Source organism: Pinus tabuliformis, chromosome 5_1 (genome assembly GCF_031772625.1).
Source record: "Pinus tabuliformis cultivar Carrire ecotype Pingquan chromosome 5_1, CPIR1, whole genome shotgun sequence".
In the NCBI taxonomy this organism is placed as follows: domain Eukaryota; kingdom Viridiplantae; phylum Streptophyta; class Pinopsida; order Pinales; family Pinaceae; genus Pinus; species Pinus tabuliformis.
In genome coordinates, this window is record NC_142305.1 from 448,624,764 (window position 1) to 448,646,381 (window position 21,618).

Genomic DNA, 21,618 nt, shown 5'->3' on the forward strand with positions numbered 1-21,618 from the left:
GTAGTACCCTATGTGGCCCAAGGTGGACCTAAGTTTATTAACACTTGTGGGCAATTCCATGTTTATGATTTCCGCAACTTTAGCGAGGTCTACACACAATCCTTCCTTGCATACTATATGGCCCAAGAGCATTCCAAAGGGGACAACAAATATGCACTTCTTCAAGTTTAATGAGATATGCAACTGTCTACATCAGTCAAACATGATTCTAAGCAAACTAGAGCATTTCTTTAGAAATTTTTAAATGATCCAATCATCCATATAAACTTATAGGAACCTATGGATATAATCTCTAAAAGCAGCAATCACAATCCTTGACAACAGAGTCGGTGCATTCTTGAGTCCAAATGGAATAACATGGTATGCATAAGACCCCCATTCTGTAGTAAATGTGGTTTTCTTCTTATCTTCCTCTATGATCCTGACTTGATGATAATCGGAGAATCCTTCTGTAAAAGAGTAGTCTTCATTTCCTGCCACATTGTCTAAAACTTCATCACTGAACAGGGTGGGAAAAGGATCATGAACACATGAATTGTTTAGACTGCAGTAGTCCATACATACCTGTATTTCTATAGAACCCTTCTGATTTTGTATAATGATCAGGCTTTTCCACTCTGCTTCATCAACCAGGAATATAAGTCGTGCTATTGACATCTTATCTATCTCTTTTTTCACCTTCTCCTTAACTCTTGGGTACAGTCGGTATGGTCAATGCTTCACTAGTTATTCATCTGGTTTAAGAATGATCTTCATCTCCCCTAACTCCCCCTTAATTCTATTTAGTTCCCCAATAGGTGAGGGGAACAAGTATTCATTTTCTTTTAAGAGATCAAATATCTATTTTGTAGTCTTCTCATCCCAATAGTCTCCAATCAAAGCTAACTTCAGCTTGTCATCAGTCTCGATGTTATGTTTTCTCAAATTCAAGGGGAGTAGGTGCAAAGCATCGAACACAGGCCCATCCTTGATGTCCCACCCCCCTCGGTTTCATTGAATGACAGATGTCATAATTCGTCCACATCATCCTCATCTGTTTCTTTGTCCACGTTCCCACAGGCTACGGCCTCATGATATATGGATTCATATATATGGTCTAGAGTGCTTTCATCTATGCATCCCTCCATTATCTAGTTTGTTGTAGGCATAACTTGTTTAACGGCTTGCAATGCCTCGGTCAACCTTTTGTCATTGTTTGAGAAGGAAAATTTCTTACAAATTGATCAGTGAGGTGATCCCAGTATCCAGTTTGTCTCCTTATTTCTTCCTTTACATACGATGCTTTTGGAAATTTCCTTAAGGTGTGTATAAAGTCATGCACCCACAACTCCTTTGGAACTCCTTCCCTATTCCATCTAGCCTCACATTCTTACAAGTGTTTCCGAGGGTTAGTGTCCCCCCTATACTTCACAAAATCCTAAGGGTACTCCCTTGACTATTGAAATATGACTTCCATTGTTTTCTTGATATTATCCCATTTCGTGAGATGGTTGCGGTGAACTCCCCACCACCTTGTCGACATTGCTTGTAAGGAGACATTCAGTAGAGGCACTTTGTGTTCTTTAAGAATAGTTTCGTCAACTCTATTGATAAAAGATTTGACTAAATCCATACCATTGAAAATAGGGAATTATCGTTTGTCAATGTCAATCCAGTTGATCCAATGGCTCATGGTGCAATGCTTGATATTGGTTTTGTATCCACCCTGCTTCCAATCATCCCACGGGGCCTTTGACTCGACCTCTAAAACTATGAAGGCTCCACCAACTGATGGACCCTTCTACTGCTGGGTTGATGTAATCCTCCCTTCTTCTTCTTATTAGTCTATATAGTTGATCCAAAAATTTTGGTTCTTCCCTGTCATTTGTCAGTTCTATGAACCTTGGTCCTTGATAAGGGTCTAGGGGTTGGATCACTCTAACCCCTTCTACTTCAAAAGTCATTAGTTCCTTCTTTAAATCAATTATGGTGTAGTTCCCAAAATCCCAGTCTATCCCAAGTAATGTCGGGTAGGGATCCTTGTCCCCCATAATGTCTATCACTTCAAAGTATGCATAGGTCTCCACCCCCATTATATCAACTTCTATGTCCTCTTGCCATTTGACCAGGAGGATAAAATAATTATTTTCCATATGAAGATGAATAAGTGAAGCTTTTATCTTAGGCCTTCCCAAGGCTTCCCAAGTCTTTCTTGAAAAAATGTTGACATATGAGCCTAGATCCAACATGGTGTCCTTAATTTGGAAACCTGCAACCTGAGCATCAATCTAGAACTCCCTTCCCATGCTCTTCTTATTGCTTTGCATTCTCCTAGAGTATCTTTCAAGTAGCTTGGCAGAGATGATTTCTCCCTCAGCCACCTCGTTCTTGACAACATATTTCAAAATTTTCCACAATTGTCGCAACATGTCATCGTTTTTCACAATTTGTAGAAATAGTTTCAACCATTCTTCTATGGGTCAAGAATTGGATTGAGGTGGGCCCAGACTCCTATATTTTAGGGATCTTGGTTGCTCCTCCTCTGCCCCTTCTCTTAGTGTTAAAATTTTGAAAGTCTCAGTGGCTTCTTTGAAATACGGTCTTATAATCTTGGGTTGTTCAATGGCTCCTATGTCAGCTCCAATATTTTTTCCTTCGTGAGTGACTACGTTGATTCTTGATAGGGGTGTTGTCTCTAGAAACCTAGGTTGTGAATTGATTAATGTTTCCCCCCGTTGGCGTTTGCGTTCCTCACATCTAGCAATCTAAACTTAGAAAATCCTCTATTGCATGTGCATTAACCATGCATTGGGAGCACCATGGTCTTCTGGGTAGTGGGAAATCTCATGCAACATGCCCTTCCTGATCACAATTATAACAATGAACCAGGGCTCTACCTTGTGTCCTACCTCCACTTATTCCTCCTCGCCCTCGTCCTCAAGGAATCTCAGTGATTTGGAAGGCTGGTCATGCTAACCAATTAATTAGGGCATCCATTACCCTACATTGATCAATATGGTGAGTTGTTGAAGAACATAATTAACAAAAGGTCTTGTTTTTAACATTGGAGTATTTTTGTGGGACTGGACAGAGACAAGGGGGATACCCATATCCTCTGCATATCTCTCAGTACTAAGTTTTGTTGAATTCAGTTGATTCGGGAACACATGAAATTCGTTGTGCCCTATGTGTAATCCTTGCGTCCCTACCTACACAACTCCTGCAATGGGTGTAGATCTAGATGGTCCCACTAGTGTAGGCGTAGTGTTTGGGCAACGAAATTCTACTAGATAATTATTACACCATACATTCGGTAGCGTCGGTTGTGTCCATTGCAGATCCCTCAAATTCTCTGTAAGGTTTGCAATTTTATGTCATAGACCTAATATGGACAGATCATGAGGTGTTTCCCCCCCAATACTCATGTGGATATCATGCCATAGCCTCAATCTAAGTCGCTTGATCCAAAGCATCTTACAATGTCTCAATTTTCTTTTTGAGTCAGTGGTGTGTGGGTGAGGGGAAATAATGCTTTAATGAACCAGTCTCGTTGATGATTTGGTTCTATTGGGTAGCTCAATTTACCAATCGCATCCTTGAATCTTTTCATTAGCTCCCATGTAGTCTCTCCTTCCTGCTGCTTGATCTCCCAAAGTTCAGAAAACCCTGCTGGTTGGTATGAGGAAGCTTAAATTCCTACACAAATTCCCACTTGACATCATCTACAGTTGGATGTTCTAACCACTTTATGAACTATATCAATGTTATTTCTCTAAGAATGATTTGGAATTTAATTAACTTTACATCATCAGGTGTATGGAGGGCCCTCTAGATGGTTTCACACATATGCCAATGATGCTCTACATCATTGTTCCCTTTACTAGAGAACTCGAGATATCTGGTGAATGATCCTGCCCTATTTGACTGAACTTGTGATAGGAGTATAAATCCCCGCAACCCAAACTACAATGATCCTTATAGTTTTGTACCACAATTATTAGTTCCACTACTACTAGCACAAGCCTTGTAGTTAGCATGCACGCTGTGAAATCTTATAGTTTTGATTAAATTAAATAGAAATTTATCCAAGTTATGATAAAGTATCAAGGGAAGGTTGGGGGAGATACTACCTAAGCTATGGGGAGGAAAATAATTACTTCCATTGGATGAATTATTTTTCGAAAATAGTATCCTTATAGCAAAGTGCATGTCATCATCTAGGCCTTCCTTGGAGCCTAGGTGGCCCATTCCATCCGACATTTCCATTTATACTCTCGGGGGTGGGTCCTTGTCACCTTCCTGACCCACAGTCATTATGGTCATCTCTCCTCTTCCCGTTGGACCAACTTCCACACTTTCTTCCTCTTTTGGACCTCTTAACATTGCTCCTGATTGGTGTAAACTCTTATGTTGCCTATTAATTTCTTGTAGAGCCCTCTGTTTCCATTTCTTATCTATTTATGCTCTCCTTTGTGCCCTCAGATCCTTAACCTCTTGAAAGTCATATGCATTCATTTATTTGACATTCTCATAGTCCCATGCTCAATATCATCCCTCCCTTTAAGTCCTTCTCCCAGTTCTATGTGGTTAAGCTACCATGTTCGAGTTCCGGAATACCAACAAGTTCTCATCTACCATTAGAATCTTAACCCAAAATGAAATTTCCTTCAGTAGTCTTCTTTTCAATCCCGATTTGAACATAACGTCAGCTCTAGAAAAATAATTATGGCTCTCTACTACAAACTCAATAATGTATCCATCTAGTGTGGTTTTCACCCTAAAATCCGCAGCTTGCATCAAATCTGTGTCAAGGAGATGTAGCTCGATAAGATCTACTTAAGTCTAGGCATGGTGAGATGGGTTTTGTCCACTGGGTTTTCCTTTTACTTGCATTATCCGCAACTAGTTGTAAAGCTTCTTTAGGAACTTGCACGAGAAGATCTCATATTGATCGTTAGAAAGTTCTGAGTATAAGATCTCTTCCTTCAACTTCCCCACACCTGGTCAGTGGAGTTGAGATTGTTGAGAGACGAATCGGTCCACTTGATCATGCCACCAGCCTTGCATCTCCTTCTTAAAGATCCTTATTACCATATTCCAAACCCCTTTCTAAAATTTCAAGGTCCCAACAACGAAACCATTTGTTGGCGCAAAAATATCAACAGGGTTGAGACCCAAGATTTGGGCATACGGGCCAACAAAGCTCCATTATAGTTTATGTTAGAAAAATATATATTACAGATCTACATAGACACAATACAATTCCCTCATATATAGTGAGGGGTTGCCTTCTAGGGAAAAAAACCCTAAATTAAACATAAATTCTACCTTTAGATCTCTGCCTAATGAATGACCCGGATTGACTATGAAATTACAACATTGTGCAAGGAAATTTTACATCTATTTTTAGCTTCGAGGGTGCTTCCCTTGATCCCTCAGCAGGTGGGGGTCCAAAAGATCGTTGCTGCCCCCCCCCGGGGACCCCCTTTGCAGCATACATTTTACGGGTTGCATTGTTGCCACATTACGAACTAGGGTCCAATGTGGCAATACCTATAAATAAAGAAGATAATCAGGCTCCATACCCAACATTCTCCCACTTGGAGATTGATTATAGCAACTCCAACAATACTTCATTTGCTGGACAATGACTCCACTTTGGACCTGGTTGTTTCTCATCTTCTTCATCATACTTGAAGACCAAGTAAAACTGAGCAGAATCTCAGTTTCTCCCTGGTTACAACTCTTGTTAACATATTTGTAGGATTCTGGCTAGTGTGTATCTTTTTCAGCTTCAACTTTCCATCTTCCAATGTTGGCTGTATGAAATGGTACTTGAGCTGTATATGTTTAGTCTTGGAATGAAATGTAGAGTTCTTTTCAAGATGTATGGCACTCTGGTTGTCACTGTATAACCTGCTTAACTCCTGCTTCTTACCTAATTCATCCAAAAACCTTTGTAACCAAATCATTTCTTTACTAGCCTCTGTAGCAGCAACCTACTTTTCTTCCATTGCTGAGATTGAAACAACACTATGCAGTTTTGAGACCCAACTAAAATTTGTTCCACCTACAGTAAACACGTACGTTGTGGTGCTCCTCCTATTATATCTATCACCTGCCATATCTGCATCAACATATCCCTGTAGAGAAATGTTTGAACCACCAAAGCATAATGCTTGATTTGTGGTACCTCTCAAATACTTGAGAATCCACTTCACAACCATCCAATGTTCTTTTCCTATATTGTTCATGTACCTGCTTACAATTCCCACTGCATGTGCAATATCAGGCCTTGTGCAGACCATTGCATACATTAAGCTTCCAGCGGCTGATGCATATGGAACTTTAGACATATAATCCATTTCTTCCTGAGTCTTCAGACATATTTCCTTACTTAGTTTGAAATGGCTAGCCAAAGGTATACTAACTAGTTTTGCATTCTGCATATTAAACCTTTTCAACACCTTTTGTATGTACTCACTCTGAGACAATGTTAATTTGTGATTCTTCCTGTCTCTAGTTATTCTCATACCAAGGATTTGTTTTGCAGCACCCAAATCCTTCATTGCAAATGAGTTTGCCAATTTTCTTTTGAGCACATTTATTTCATGCATGTTAGAACCTACAACAAGCATGTCATCTACATACAATAATAATATAATATAGCTTCCATCATTTTTCCTTTTGACATAAACACAATGATCAGAGTGGCATCTAGTATAACCTTGTTCAAACATAAACCTCTCAAATTTTAGATACCACTGCCTTGGAGCCTATTTTAAGCCGTACAAGCTCTTCTTCAACCTGCACACTAGTTTCTCCCTCCCTTTTACCTCATATCCTTGTGGCTGCTACATATATATCTCTTCCTCGAAATCCCCATGGAGAAAGGATGTCTTTACATCCAACTGCTCAAGATGCAAATCTTCAGCTACTACTAGACTTAAAATAGTTTTGATTGAAGTCATTTTCATAACAGGAGAAAATATCTCATCAAAGTCTATACCCTTTTTCTGTGCAAACCTCTTCACCACAAGTCTAGCTTTATACCTTTTTCTACCTCCATCTTCTTCCTTCAACCTGTAAACCCATTTATTCTGCAATGTTTTTTACTTGCAGGAAACCTGACTAAGTCCCAAGTCTAGTTATGTGCTAAGGAGTCCATCTCTTCTTTCATGGCTTGCTCCCACTTCTTCCTAGTTTCTACCTGCACTGCTTCTTCATAACATTGTGGTTCACCAGAATCAGTCAACAATACATAATATAATGAAGGAGAGTATCGTTCAGGGGGTCTACTTATCCTGGTAGATATTCTAACACCACTTTCAGGTTTTTGAGGTGATTCTTGATGTCGTGGTTGTTGTTGTTGTTCCGGCTATTGATCATTATGATTTTCATTCACCTTCACTTTTTCTATGATCTCATCAAGCACTATGTATTCTCCGTTTTCTTTTTCTTGTTTCTTTTCCTACATCTGATCCTTATACAAAACCTTTTCATTGAATATGAAATCTCTTCTCCTAATGATTTTGTGTTTTTCATAATCATAAAAGCGATAACCAAAAGCATTAACACCATATCCAATAAAGGTACATTTCTTTGATTTTTCCTCAAGCTTTTTTCTATTTTCTTTATTAATATGGACAAAGGCTTCACAACCAAAAGTCTTTAAAAATGAGTAGTTTAAGTTTTTACCTATCCATGCCTCCTCTGGAATACCACCATCCAAGGAACTTAAAGGCCCTCTGTTTATTAGATAAACAACAGTATCTACAGCATTTTCCCAAAATTGTAAAGAAAATCATGCATGCAATCTCATGCACCTTGCATGCTCCATGATTGTCTTGTTCATCCTTTCTGACACACCATTTTATTGTGGTGTTCTTGGAACTGTCTTCTCTCTATGAATTCCATTATCTGAAAAGTACCTATCAAACTCTTTACTCTAATATTCACCTCCATTATCTGATCTAAGACACTTCAACCTTTTTCTTGTCTCATATTCAACAAAATATTTCCATTTCTTGAAAGTATCAAATACATCAGATTTATTTCGAATACAATAAATCCAGGTTTTTCTAGTTGCATCGTCAATAAAAGCAACATAATAATGAGAACCACCGAGAGATGATACCTGAGAAGGTACCCATACATATTGTTTGGTCAATTTAGTGTTGTCTAAATTGCTATCATAAATTGTCAACCCGGGGCTCGTAAGCTGATGAAGTGAAGTGTACAATATATACTTAAGCGACCTTTTCTAGTTCTTTTTGTCGTTTTTAGTTCATGTGTGACTTATCTTCCTAATGTGATGTGATGAAGTTATAAACAAGTGAGTGAATGTGTGTGTATGTGGCGATTTCTAATTGCTTCTTGAAATTTAAAGAGAAAACTTGAACAATAACTTGGAATGAAATTAAAGCTTCAAATGAAAGTAAAGCATCAAACAAAAAGACCAATGGCACTAGTCCAATACCTTTACTGCTGATAAGGATGAAAATGACATCTACATTAACTCAATTGAAAGCAAGAACACTAATTCTAACTCCTCTATTGAATCTAAAGAAACGCAAAAATTAAGTGACAAATCATACTACTGAATTCTCCCTTAACATTCTGCCTCTTAGCTAAATTGATCATGTGAAAAAGAGTTAGGAGTGAATTAGCAATATGAGTCTAAAACTAAATAAACCAAGCTGCAATTAAATGATGTTTTGGCCCCACAAAAGTTAGTGAAATTCTGATAAGAAGAACCATCAAGAGATTAGCAACTTGACAAAACCTGGTAAAGTAACTAAGCAAGGAAACTAATGAAAATCAAAGCAAAAGTCAGCAGTTTAGATAAGACAACTTCAAATGCCACTAGTGATAAAAAGAAGGAAAAGCACACTGTCCCGGGCTCCTAACAAAGCTGCAAAACAAACACTGATCAGCCATGAAAAGTACAGAAACGTAAAGCAGCATAATTCAAACTGTACATTAATATACATGTCAAAAGAAATGAAAATTGCAGAAATCAAACTGTACATTAGTATACATGTGAAAATGAAAACAAAAAGAAGTGCAGGAAAATGAAATTAAAAACTACTGTACATAGGTTGTGGCAGACGGGGGCCCTCCATCTACTCAACCAGTTAAAAATCAGCTACACGGATAGGAGCAAAACAGTCTTCTTGATATTAAATCAGCATGTCACAAAATACAAAAGTGTAAACGCTGTATAAAACAGTCTTTGAAACAGAGTTTTATAAACAAAATGATTACAGCCAAAAACTAAACTTGAAGACTAACTACTAAGCATATGCAAACACTTTATTTATAGCAGCAGAGACAAACTGTCTTTTGCGTAAACTAAGCTAACAACCAGCTAACTAATTAACTGTGCAAAAGACACGCAACAGCACCGTGCACTGTTTGAGGAAACGATCATCGTGGATGATAAATCCACGGTTAGATTCTTGTCCCCTGCCATCTTCGTGGCTCGAAGAAGATGCCAGCTGTGGTTACGTGCTTCACCTGCTCATGCAGAGCCGTGCCACCGCTTGGAACCTTGCTGTTTGACCGTGGTTACATCTGCGTTGACTGGGGGTATATATGAGCGAGTTGGCTTAGTTGATAGCACACGAACCATGTACACAGTCATACCAACTTGCCCATGTGTCCCTTTCCTTTGGAGGACACGTGGAACATAGCAAACAAGAAAATGGCTGCGGAATCTCTGATCGGCTGCGAAATTGGAGATCGGCTGCGGAAACGCTGTATTAGCTGCAGAATTGCAGCACTTGTACCAAAATTCTAAACCAACAGTCAATCATTAGCACAGTCAACAAATCATGTTAAAAAGACATATAATGCAATGAATTGAACAAGTTGATGGAGGAAATTATGACAAAAGAGAGAAGTGAGTAGGAAAAAGCTATTGGGAGGATAGGTAAATGAGTGCAGGTTTGAGGCTCAACACATATGTATGCACAAGCTCTATTTTTTCGCTCTTCTTTTCTTTCCCAATTATGAGGAATCTGACTCTCTTTTGTTTTCCATAAACACAATTTTCACATAATTTTAAATCAACATGCTTCAAACCTAGCAACAAATTTCTTGAGTGAAGAATCTGCATCCCCTTCTCACTCATGTGCTCGAGCCTATGATGCCACAATGTCGTATCTTCTCTTGTAGAGGTTAAAGAATTAACAGAATTAGAAATACCATTGCATAAATACAATGTACCAACCTTTTCTCCTTTTTCTATTACTAGGGCTCCTTTAGTGACCTTCTAGGTTTTATCTGTAAAAGTAGTTACACAACCTTCACCTCCCAACTTCCATGTTGAAATTAGATTTTTCTTTAGATCTGGAACATGCCTTACCTCCTTCAATAGCCATTGATTTCCATTCTGCTATTTTATGAAAACTGTACCCATTCCAATGATTTTATAGGGTTTATCATCACCCAATCGAACCTGTCCAAAATCTCCTTCAACATAATCATCAAAATGTTTCCTATCAGGTGTGGCATGGAATGAGGCCCCTAAATCTACCACCCAGGCATCAATAATATTTTCTAATGAAAGAATCAAAGCATCTTGCAACACATCACCTATCACATTTGCTTCATGATTGTTTTCTTGCTGCACGTCTCCTTCTTTTCCCTTCCGAGACTTGCAGTCTTCTTTCAGGTGTCCTTTCTTCCCACATTTCTAGCACACTATCCCTAATCTAGACTTGGATCTACCTTTCCTTGACTTACTACGATATCCTAGGCTCTTTCCTCTTTCCATTTTTCTTCCCCTAGTCTTTGCAGTCAAAGCATTACCTGATGTCTCACCGAAGCTTTTCCGTCGCATTTCCTCGCTAAGGATTGCACTGACAACATAATCAAACTTTAAAGTACTAGATCTAGAGATAGAGATACTAATGACCATAACTAAAACATTCCAAATTTCTGGCAATGAGCATAGAAATAACAGAGCCCTAACTTCATCATCAAAATTTACCCCTATAGAACTTAGCTGACCAGTAACTGTATTAAATTCATTTAAATGATCAGCAACAGATCCACCTTCTGACATCTTCATATTAAATAAATGCTTCATAAGAAATACCTTATTTGAGGCTGAGGATTTTTCATATAGTTTGGCCAATTCAGAAATTAAACCTGTTGTTGTTGTTTCCTTTGGAATATTAAAGATTACCAACGCCGCTAGGCATAACTGTATTATTCTAAGTGCCTTTTTGTCGAGAATATCCCATTCTATTTCTTTCATGCTCATCAGCTTCTTTGTCTTCCCGCTCAATGGTAGGTACAAATCTTTCTGATACAGATAATCTTCCATCTGCATCTTCCATAGCTGGTAGTATTGGCTGTTAAATTTTTTGACCCTAAACCTACCATCTTATGCCATTGATCCCACTTGAACCAGGAACCCTTCTCTCTTGCGATTTTATCAGCCAAACATACCTTCGACTCTGAAACCAGTTGTTAGAAAATTATATATTACAGATCTACATAGACACAATACAATTCCCTCATATATAGCGAGGGGTTGCCTTCTAGGGAAAAAAACCCCTAAATTAAACATAACTTCTACCGTCAAATCTGCGCCTACTGAACGGCCCAGATTGACTAGGAAATTACAACATTTTACAAGGCAATTTTACATCTATTTTTAGCTTCGGGGGCACTGCCTCCAATCCCTCGCCAAGGGGGGCTCCCAAAGATCGCAGTTGCCCCCCCTGGACCCCCCTTGCAGCGTACATTTTACGGGTGGCATTGCCGCCACATTACAAACTCGGGTCCAATGTGGCAATACCTCTAAATAAAGAAGATAATTAGGCTCCACACCCAACAATCTAGTACAATGCTGACATTTTCACCTTACCCAAAAGGGATAACGAGTCTCACTCAAGGCGTGTCATGATCTTAGGTGGATGGGGTTCAAAATCTAGTAATGGGGAAAAGTCACAAGAGGAACACATAGGTCAAGGAGCCTGAACTATATCAATTAGACAACTTAGTCACAATAGATCATGAACATGCAGAAGAGAAATATAACACATATATGATTCTATTAAAAATTTTAAGAAATCAGATAATCTTTCATATACTACACAGGTATCCCAACAAAATCCCTTTTCTATTAATTCATATGGAAATACAATATTACATCTAGCTCAAGAGCCTCATATCAACATTACAAAGTCATCAGAAGAGATCGATGCATAACCAAATCAACAGATACAGTGTGACTCAAACATCTCTGCGACAACAATGCAGTACTCTCTTCTCTTCTGTTTCCCACATCGTTCCTTATATTTTCACCCTTGCTTGGACTACCAATTCTTTCTTGGAGACTCTATCTTCTTCCTCGCTTAGCTGGTTCTATTGCTCGTCTGTCATTATTCTTCTTTGCTTGTTTGTGGATGCCTTCTTCCGCCATTCCTTCACAACTGATAGTTCTATGTGAGTTCCTTCCTTTTTGTCGTTTGTCTCCCTTACAACTTCCCAATACCTATCTCTTAAAAATATCATCAGCCTTCTAGCCTGTCATCTACGTTCCTTAGTTCCCGAAGATGAAGGACCCAACATTAATTATTTAGTGAATAAACCTTATGCCAATGCTAGAATCATTAGATGGTTGTTACTATTCCAGCAATTTGATTTGACTATTGTTGAAAAACCAGGGAAAGAGAATGTGGTTGCATATTTTTTGTCAAGACTACCCTTGCAAGTAGATGATTAACTTCCAGATGAACACCTTTTTTCCATCTCGATGCTATCTTGTTGGTTTGTTGATATATCCAACTACTTGGTTACTAGGAGATTCCCTCCTAATCTATTCTCTAAGGGGAAGAGCAAGATTATCAGGAAGAGTTCCCCTTTCACCTAGATTGGGGGAAATCTCTTCAAGTTTGGTCTAGATCACATTTTGAGGAGATGTGTAAGAGAGGAGGAGGTATTTGACATCATCTCAACCTGCCATGATGTACCCAGTGGGGGCCACTTTGCTACTAGGAGGACAAGTTTCAATTTTTTACAAGTTGTCTACTATTGGCCTACTCTACATCAAGATGGAAAGAGGTACACTATCAAATGTGATGAGTGCCAAAGGATGGGAAAGCCTAAACCCAAGGATGAAATGACCATACAACCTCAAGTAACTCTGGAGCCATTTGAGAAATGAGTCATGGACTTCATTTGGCCTATTGATCACCCATAAGGGCAAAAGAGGTACATCATTGTGTGCATTGATTACTTGACCAAGTGGGTTGATGAAAAGGAAGTGAAGGAAATAATTGAGCATAAAGTGGTTGAATTTATGAGGGAGAACATCTTCTACAAGTTTTGTTTTCATAGGGAGTTGGTCACTGATAAAGGGGCACAGTTCACCTCAAATTTGATTGAAGACATCATGGGGCATCACCATATCAAGCATAGGAAATCCACTACCTATCATCCTCAAGAAAATAGGCAAGTGGAGGTCACAAAAAGAGCCTTAGAGAAAATTTTGACCAAGTTTGTCAACAAAAATAGAAGGGATTGGGTAGACTCACTTTAGAGGCTGCTTGGGCCTACAATACCACCTAGAAAACCACTACTTGATTCACCCCATTTGAGTTGGTCTATGGAAATAAATCCTTGTTTTCCATTGAGTTCGAGTACAATACCTTTAGGATGGCATCACAATTGGATTTAGACCTCACTACAACACAACAAGAAAGGTTACTTCAGCTCAATGGCTTGGATGAGTTCATATTGTAGGTTATCCTGCACATTGAGGTAGTCCAACTACAGAGGAAAATATGGCATGATAAATATGTTAGGGAGAGATATTTTCAAGAGGGTGATTGCCCCTCCTATATGATTCAAGCTTCAAGGATTTTAAAGGGAAATTAATGGCAAGGTGGTTGGGCCCCTATCTAGTGGAAAAATGTTATGAGAATGGATCTGTCCAACTAAGAACAATTAATGAGGAAGGAATTCCATTGTTAGTTAATGGTTACCAGTTAAATTTATACAAAAGGCCTCTATCAAAAGAGGATTTTACTAGATTAATAAGCAAGGAGTTGAATGTAATTGGGGGTCTCACAACCCTCAGTTCATCACACCCGTGATCAACAAAAGAAGAAAAAAATTGAAAAAGAAAAAGAAAAAAAAAGGAGAAAAAAAGGAAAAGGAAAAAATAAAGGAGTTGAAAACCTCCATGAAGCATCTAAGTCCAACTCTAGGGTTGAAAGCCTCCATGAGGTAGCCCAAGAGCAGAAAAAAGAAAAAATAAAATGAAAAGATCCCTAGGTGAAAACCTCCTCTGAGGCACCTGGTCTAGGCCCACAAATTGAAACCTATTTAGAGGTATCTTGCATATCTAAAAACAAAACAAAAAATATGAAACAATAGGAGGAAGCACACAAAGGTAAAGGAGCCCTTACACTAGTTCTATAAATAATTTTCTTTTGTAGGGTTCCAGCCACAGTCAAAGGGACAACAGTTGAAGGAAAAGGGGTCCACAACCCATTTCTCCATCTCCCAAACTAGCCTCCTGCATTTCCTCCATCATTCCACCCATCTTCCTACAGACCTCCATCATCAACCAAGAAACTACACTCATTTATGCCTAAATCCTACATTGCTACATGATTGTCCTGAACTGCTACAAGATTGACCATAATTTCTACATGATTGAGATCAACCCAGGGAAAGGGGTCAAAACTCATGCTTTCCTTTGGTAAATGATAAGAGAGGTTCACCACACCTCCTTCACCTCTCACCCACACCATTTAACCACTTTCCCTTCCAAAACTCCACCTTTGTTCATAAAAAGACCCTATTTTCACCCCTTCTTCACAAGTTTTCACCACCATCAGAGTTTCCAATCCCTATCCATAGGATCAGCATGAATTATCCAAGTCACTGAGTGCATTTCATGAAGGTAGTTATGGTTTTGTAAGGGGCTATGTGATTGCTAAAGGAAAGAAACCAATCTTGTAGTAGCCTGCACAAACCCTACAAAACCAGAATCAAAGAACTCTTGTAGCTCCAGAATGAATATTTAGCCATCCTTAAGCATCAAGAGGTCATCCTTGAGATCTGAAGAAGCCACACCATCCTTGAGAGGAAGATTCAAGGTCACTAACCCACTCCAACAATAACAGATCGAACACTAGAAGAACCTGCATAGAAAAAAAAAGAAAAAAAAAAGACTTCATCAATCAAACACCTATAAGAGAATATCACTAAAATGTTTTTTTTTCAAATGAGGGCCAGTGCAAGAAACAAGAGTGATGAGCACCAGTATTGCAGCAATAATGATGCAACTCCTGGGGCTACCAACTTTAGTTTATCAACCTAGGGTTCATACAAACTTGGGGGGTGATAGTGTTGTATACACAGTAGATGCAATGGTATACTCTTGTCACTTTTCAACTGGGGCAATAGACCACTAGGACTTTTCAAACTAGTTTTCTATTGACTAGAAGGAGTATGACTACCAAATGGAAAATGGAATATTATCCTTAATGCAAAAAGGGAATGATGCCTACTCTAGGAAATGAAAGACTGAATTGGAAGGTGCTATAAAGTGTCATGCAATCATCTAGCTAAACATCTACCCATTTTGTTTGCAAAATAAACCTAGTTTAACCTTGTTTATAACATTTAATGATCTAGATTAATTGAGCATGGAATCTGATCTAAGAATTATTATGACTACTGCATGTATGTGATAATTTGAAAATTGCAGAAAAATCATTTTTTTATGTTTAGTTTTATGAATGTAAATGCTAATTTTCACTTGTTCTTTGGCAGGGGAGACAGATATGAAGGAAAAGGTATGGACTAATTTCAAGGGTATGGAATCCAAGTGGAGGCCTAAGATTAGAAGATGGTAGGAAAGGTACAATGAAGTGTGGGAAAGGTTTCCAATGTGGAATAAGGCATGGAGGAGGTGCACACTATCCAAGGCTCAGTCAAATGCTTCAAGATGGTTGGATTTGCTCAATGGAAATTACCACTTTGCTTACAAAACAAGAATTCGGATTTAGGTTTTGGTGGACCTTGGTAACATAGTGGATAGGACTTGGATGAGGTGAATGAGATGAGGTCTCCCTGCAAATTATAAGCTCATGCAACAACATACACTATTTTCTTCATTTATGCACAAATTCATCTATACATGGAAAATATGAGTTGAATGGAGGAAAACAGAGTTATTAATAGCTAATGGCTAAGTTTATGAATGGAAGAGCTTTCAAACCATGTCAAACTCAAGAGATAAAAATGGAAATTGCAAATACTTCTAAGGAATTTAGAGACATTGATATATTCAACAAGAAACCCTAGACTATGCAGTAATCAAACAAGAAATATGTTTTTGGGAAATGTGAATGGAACCCTCAAATCATGATCCCATAAGGGAGATGAGGTGAAAGCCAGTATTACAATATTTTATGAAGTTTTTATTGTCACTATGATACCACTGATCTATCTATCCACAAATGGAATCAAACTAATTAATCATCCAAATACTTGCAGATTAACAAAACCAAAATCATTTCAGCAGCTAACTATGAATGTAATATAAGCATACATGTACAAAAAGAGGAACCTTTGATGCTAGGGTTTGGCCCTAACCTAAGATCTTTAGCTATCTGAGTCAACTTAGTGCTGGATCAAGGGAACGCTTCTCATTTTCATTAAAAATCAAAAGTACATAAGAGTAATTAGTCACAATGTCTTAGCTCGAAAATACCTCTTGGATACAACAAAAAAAGTCCAATCCTAATGAGGCTCTAGTCCTTCTTATTTATACCACTAAAGCTACTGTTAGCACTCAGAACGAACCTTAAGGCTGAGAAGAGGAAATTCTGAGGTAGCCACAGACCAAGCTTTCGATCTGGAATCTAGCCTTGCCAGACCACAGAGGGCTCTCTCTTTGCCAACAAAATGTGGCTGCAATAAATGAAATATTATGTGAGCTATGGAGTGTGAGGATTTGTTTGAAAGGTTTTTGGGTCGAAAACAGCAAGAGAAAGGACCATTGGGCTATGGGGTCGATGCCAATTTCTGGGGGCAAACTTGGGGCAAAGTAAGTGCAATGTTCAGCCAGATAAAATATTGCAAATGTGAGAAGAATAAGGGAGAAAGCCTACTACCCTGCAGGCATCAAACAGGGGATGGATCTACAGTAGCAGCGTTAGATGAAAGTGAAAGACAGGGTTACTCATCAGAGCATCTAACAGAGGATGGATTCTGCCAAGACAACCACTACATTTAACAACAAAATCACCATGAAAGGAGCATCGTGTTTAGATGGATTCCTAACACATCTCTTAGATAATGCTATTACAAGGTAGAAAAACAAAATATGTAAGTGAATTATAGGAAAAACATATTAGATATTGACACTGTGATGGATCCCAGGCCTAAAGGGAAAAAAATGCTTTATTAAAATGATATTCAATAAAACTTTACACAGTCCCAAGCAGCCTCTCTCTGCTACAAGAATCCAACCATTACATCTCAAAAATTATCCCATATATACCCTATTACATATTAATTATGATTTCCTAAACATAGGAATCGAAATAATAAAAATAAAAAAGAAAACCAAATATGTGCTACGATCAAATTACATGAACTAAATTATAACTAAATCTTCATCAAAAATAACAATTGATTTCCTGCCACAAGTCGAAATGTCGGCCAAAGTTTGTTTGGAACCATTGCTGGAAGTCTAGAATGTTTAACAGTTGTTGATTTCAAGCCTACAAACTCTACCACCGGTTCCTAAAAATATTCTAATAATGCCACATCTCTTTCAAAAATTTGATTGACTGCCAAAAGTCCCTTAATTTCCCATGAAATCTCCTTATTATCGCCTTAAATCTCATGTGATAAGATTATGGAGCCATGACCTAATTTTCATATTAAGAAATCCCTGCATGACATACTACCCAACATATGTTCCTGTAATCATTGAGCTTTGTCCAAATGCTAGGAGTGCTACAACAAAAACTGTTGAGCTGCAATTTCCTAGAACTTGTTTTAGTAGAAACGCTGATGCATTGAGTTCCAAGTTCCCATAATTCTGCACCTGCTTTGGAGGTAAGTTTGGTGAAAAACAGATGGACCTGGCCACAGAAATAACAACAATGTTGATCATAAATGCTACAAGCAGAGCAACTCCAGTTTCTATGAGGAAATATTTGCATGCTAATTTAATTCCTGAAGTAGAAGGAGTCACTTTACGAGATAGAACCAAGGCAGAATGAAGAAATAGATTGTGCGGCATAATCATAGCTCTAAGAAGAGAGATCGCAAGACCGGTTGCTCCATTTCCCTTTAACTGAGGCACAGACAGTCCTTTCACAACCTCATCCACTTTAGGCTTTGCATATGCCAACTCTCCAAAGAAACACCCAAACATTATAAACACAAGAAGAGCTACTAACCCTTCCAATTTTCTTATCCCAAATCTCTTCATGCCTAAGAGCAAGAGTGTGCTGAGTCCAGTTATTAGAAAACCAACCCATATAGGTATATGGAACAACATATTAAGAGCAAACACAGTTCCCAACATTTGATTAAAAATAGTAACTTTCAGGGATATCTGCTGCAATAACGGCAATTTCTGCAAGCAGCCATAAGATATAGTTGATGTTCCTTGGGTATGGCTCTATGCGCAGCACCAAAGGGCTACACACAATGCTTTTGAATATGGCTATACGCGCAGCGCCTAAGGGCTATGCACAACGTTGGATCCAAGATAACCAAATCCAAAGATTTTTCTTTTGAAATTGCTGCTTTCATAAACTTAGTTGAATATTCATTTAGAAAAGAAATTCAGCACGAGATGATATTGTTTATTTTGGAATTTTCCTGTGTAAGTTTCCAAAGCAGGTAATGAAGAGTCAATACTAGTAACATGAACAGCACCTCCAAAAGCAGATTAAGTGCAAAACCGCCATTGTAATAGCAAACATCAAGAACTGTCCGACCTTTTGAAAGTGAGCGCATCCAGAGCTAATTGTCACGCTAATTTGCACAGAATCCTGTCTTCTGACCCTCCAATGAAACAATGTAATTAGTGTCATTCTCCATAACCTTCACTTTGATTTTTACAAACGTTGGCTCAAAATCCTCGAGATCTATAGTCAATCATTCCTCCTTCAACATTTCAACAGAGGGTCTCTATCTCACATAATCAATATCAGGGATTTCCCAAGGTATATCAAACAATCACAATCACAACCCATAAATACATTTGACACATTTATGAAATTCAAGGAAGTTTCTCTGTTTGTCCACAGAGATGATCTTGATCAACCGTAGAATGTTGCTTTGCAGGATGTCAATGTTCTACGAACAACTTCCCTATTTGCAAAGCTTTGCATCAGAAGAACCCCTGTATCGATGTGTTGTACAAGTGTAACTACCAGGCCTTTCTCATCCCACTTTATAGTATCTAAGAGACTTTCAACCTGAATTTTTCACGTTTAAAAGCCTTGAGCTTCCCATTGAAAATAATTTCTTGATTTTGAAACCATGATTCCAGATTAACCCTCTATTTTCACAAGATCAGCAAAAAAATTCTGACCGAAGAATTCTTGCAGGTGCTTTCTTTAATGTTCTCCGACACAGGTGCAATGAGCTGGAGAAAAATTCTGATAACAATGATATTTTGATTAAATAGGACCATTTCATATTCCCCTAAACTTCAATTTGGCCAGATGCTGGGAGAGCATCAGTTCTAGTGCCATCATTCGGACCAAAACACTAATGGTTGCCTGTTGCAATATTTTCAACATCTGAACATACTGATGCCATAATAGAAGCCTCTGAATTTGCAACTTTATTTTGTTCTACTATCATGAATTTCATCGAAGAATGATTTTTAGGGTTTCAATAAGCATAGAGCCATATTTCCAAAAGCTTTTAAAAGTATCCATGTCTTCCTTATAGCCATGCGCTCTACAAAGTGATTACTTGCAGAAAGGACCCCAATGAAGAGATCTGTCGGACCCTCTGGCAAAGGGGGGAGCTTTCCATTTGTTTGACATGTCAAGTATTCTTTGAGTTGAAAAGTTTGGAAGAAATGTAGGTAAGGATGAGAACAAAGACTAAATGAACATCTATAAATCTTCAAGTAATTCTTCTCAAGAACCATGAGACCAGTAGCTGTAAACCAACCTTTCACTAGCAATATCCCTATCAACAATGTATTGTATCCTCTACACAGATTCATGGATATCTCTTTCAATCAAAGCAGAACGAGCTCGCCATATGTTGAGATGAGGATTATCAACACGACAATAGACCTCAAATTCTATGTTCTCTCCTTCTCTATCACAATCCAGCCACTAACATCTCCTAGTTTCCTCTGGATCATTCAATACCTGAATTGCTGCACATGAGATCTTTGAGTCAACCATTCATTCGGTCATATCTTTTGATCCGGGAGCCGGTTTTGGGAGTGTGATATACTGTTGGAAATATTTTTCTAAGCTTCTTCTGATGGACACACTTATGACATGTTTTGCACTGAAGATCATGTGCAAAACATCTAAAAAAATAGACATAATAAGAGGCCCATTTTGATCACTAAAGGAAGGCTAAAGGACTGACTCTAACAGTGGCACCATCTGGGTTGGTAGCAACTTGGAGGTGCTAAGAACCGTAGATCTATGGGAACATGTAGATTAGTGCCTCGCCCATTGGGCAATATGGTCAAACAACTGCAAACTCAAAACAACTTATACCAATCCATAAAACATACACATACTGCAACCTGTACATAAACAAATACCAGAAAATGAAACACTGCCTTGGGAAGCTTATTTATACACAAACCTACCCTACTTTGTAGTAAAATCAATAGATCAAGTGATGCTGTAATGCTAGATCAACCAATCAAGTAACTGTGATAAGGATGCTGCTTGGAAGTGCTTGAACCAGGACACAAATGTAAATGATGACAGCCATACATGCACATAATGAGTCTGGTTGTGTAAAAGACAATTTGATCTATCATTCAAACTGAAAAAAATTTCCATGTACGCTACAATAGGATCGAAGAAACCATACTCTATTTGATGCCCCAACTCCTCAATACACGCTTCTAGTTGCAAACTATCAATGCAAATATCCACGGGCAGCCTTAACTTCACCTCCTTCTGCTGAAAAAGGTCCCGAAAGAATGGGACTTGATAGTCCAGATCATGGGACTGTATTTGGGTCTCCAATTCAGTTAGATCTCCTTCAACTTTGATGGCAAACTCTTGCAAAAAATTGAGCTTAACTTCATGGCTACATCGACAGGATTTCAGATAAGAAGAAAGATATGCCAAAAATCTACAAATTACTTAATAGATCTGATAGGAAAACATTTAATCCATCTTCTACATTTTCCTTGAAACGAATCAAAGAACAATCTGATGAAGACATCTTCCTTTTTAACTCTAAGAATTTTCACAAATGTTTTAAAATTTTCTATATGTTTAAGAGTCAAAGTCAGATCTTCCCCATTGAATTTAGGGCCATTACTCAAAATATATGCATCCTTTGGTAATTGGTTAGGAAAACCAGGAAGATTAGAATAATCAATACATGAATACCTTGAACAAATAGAAGCAACATCTAAGT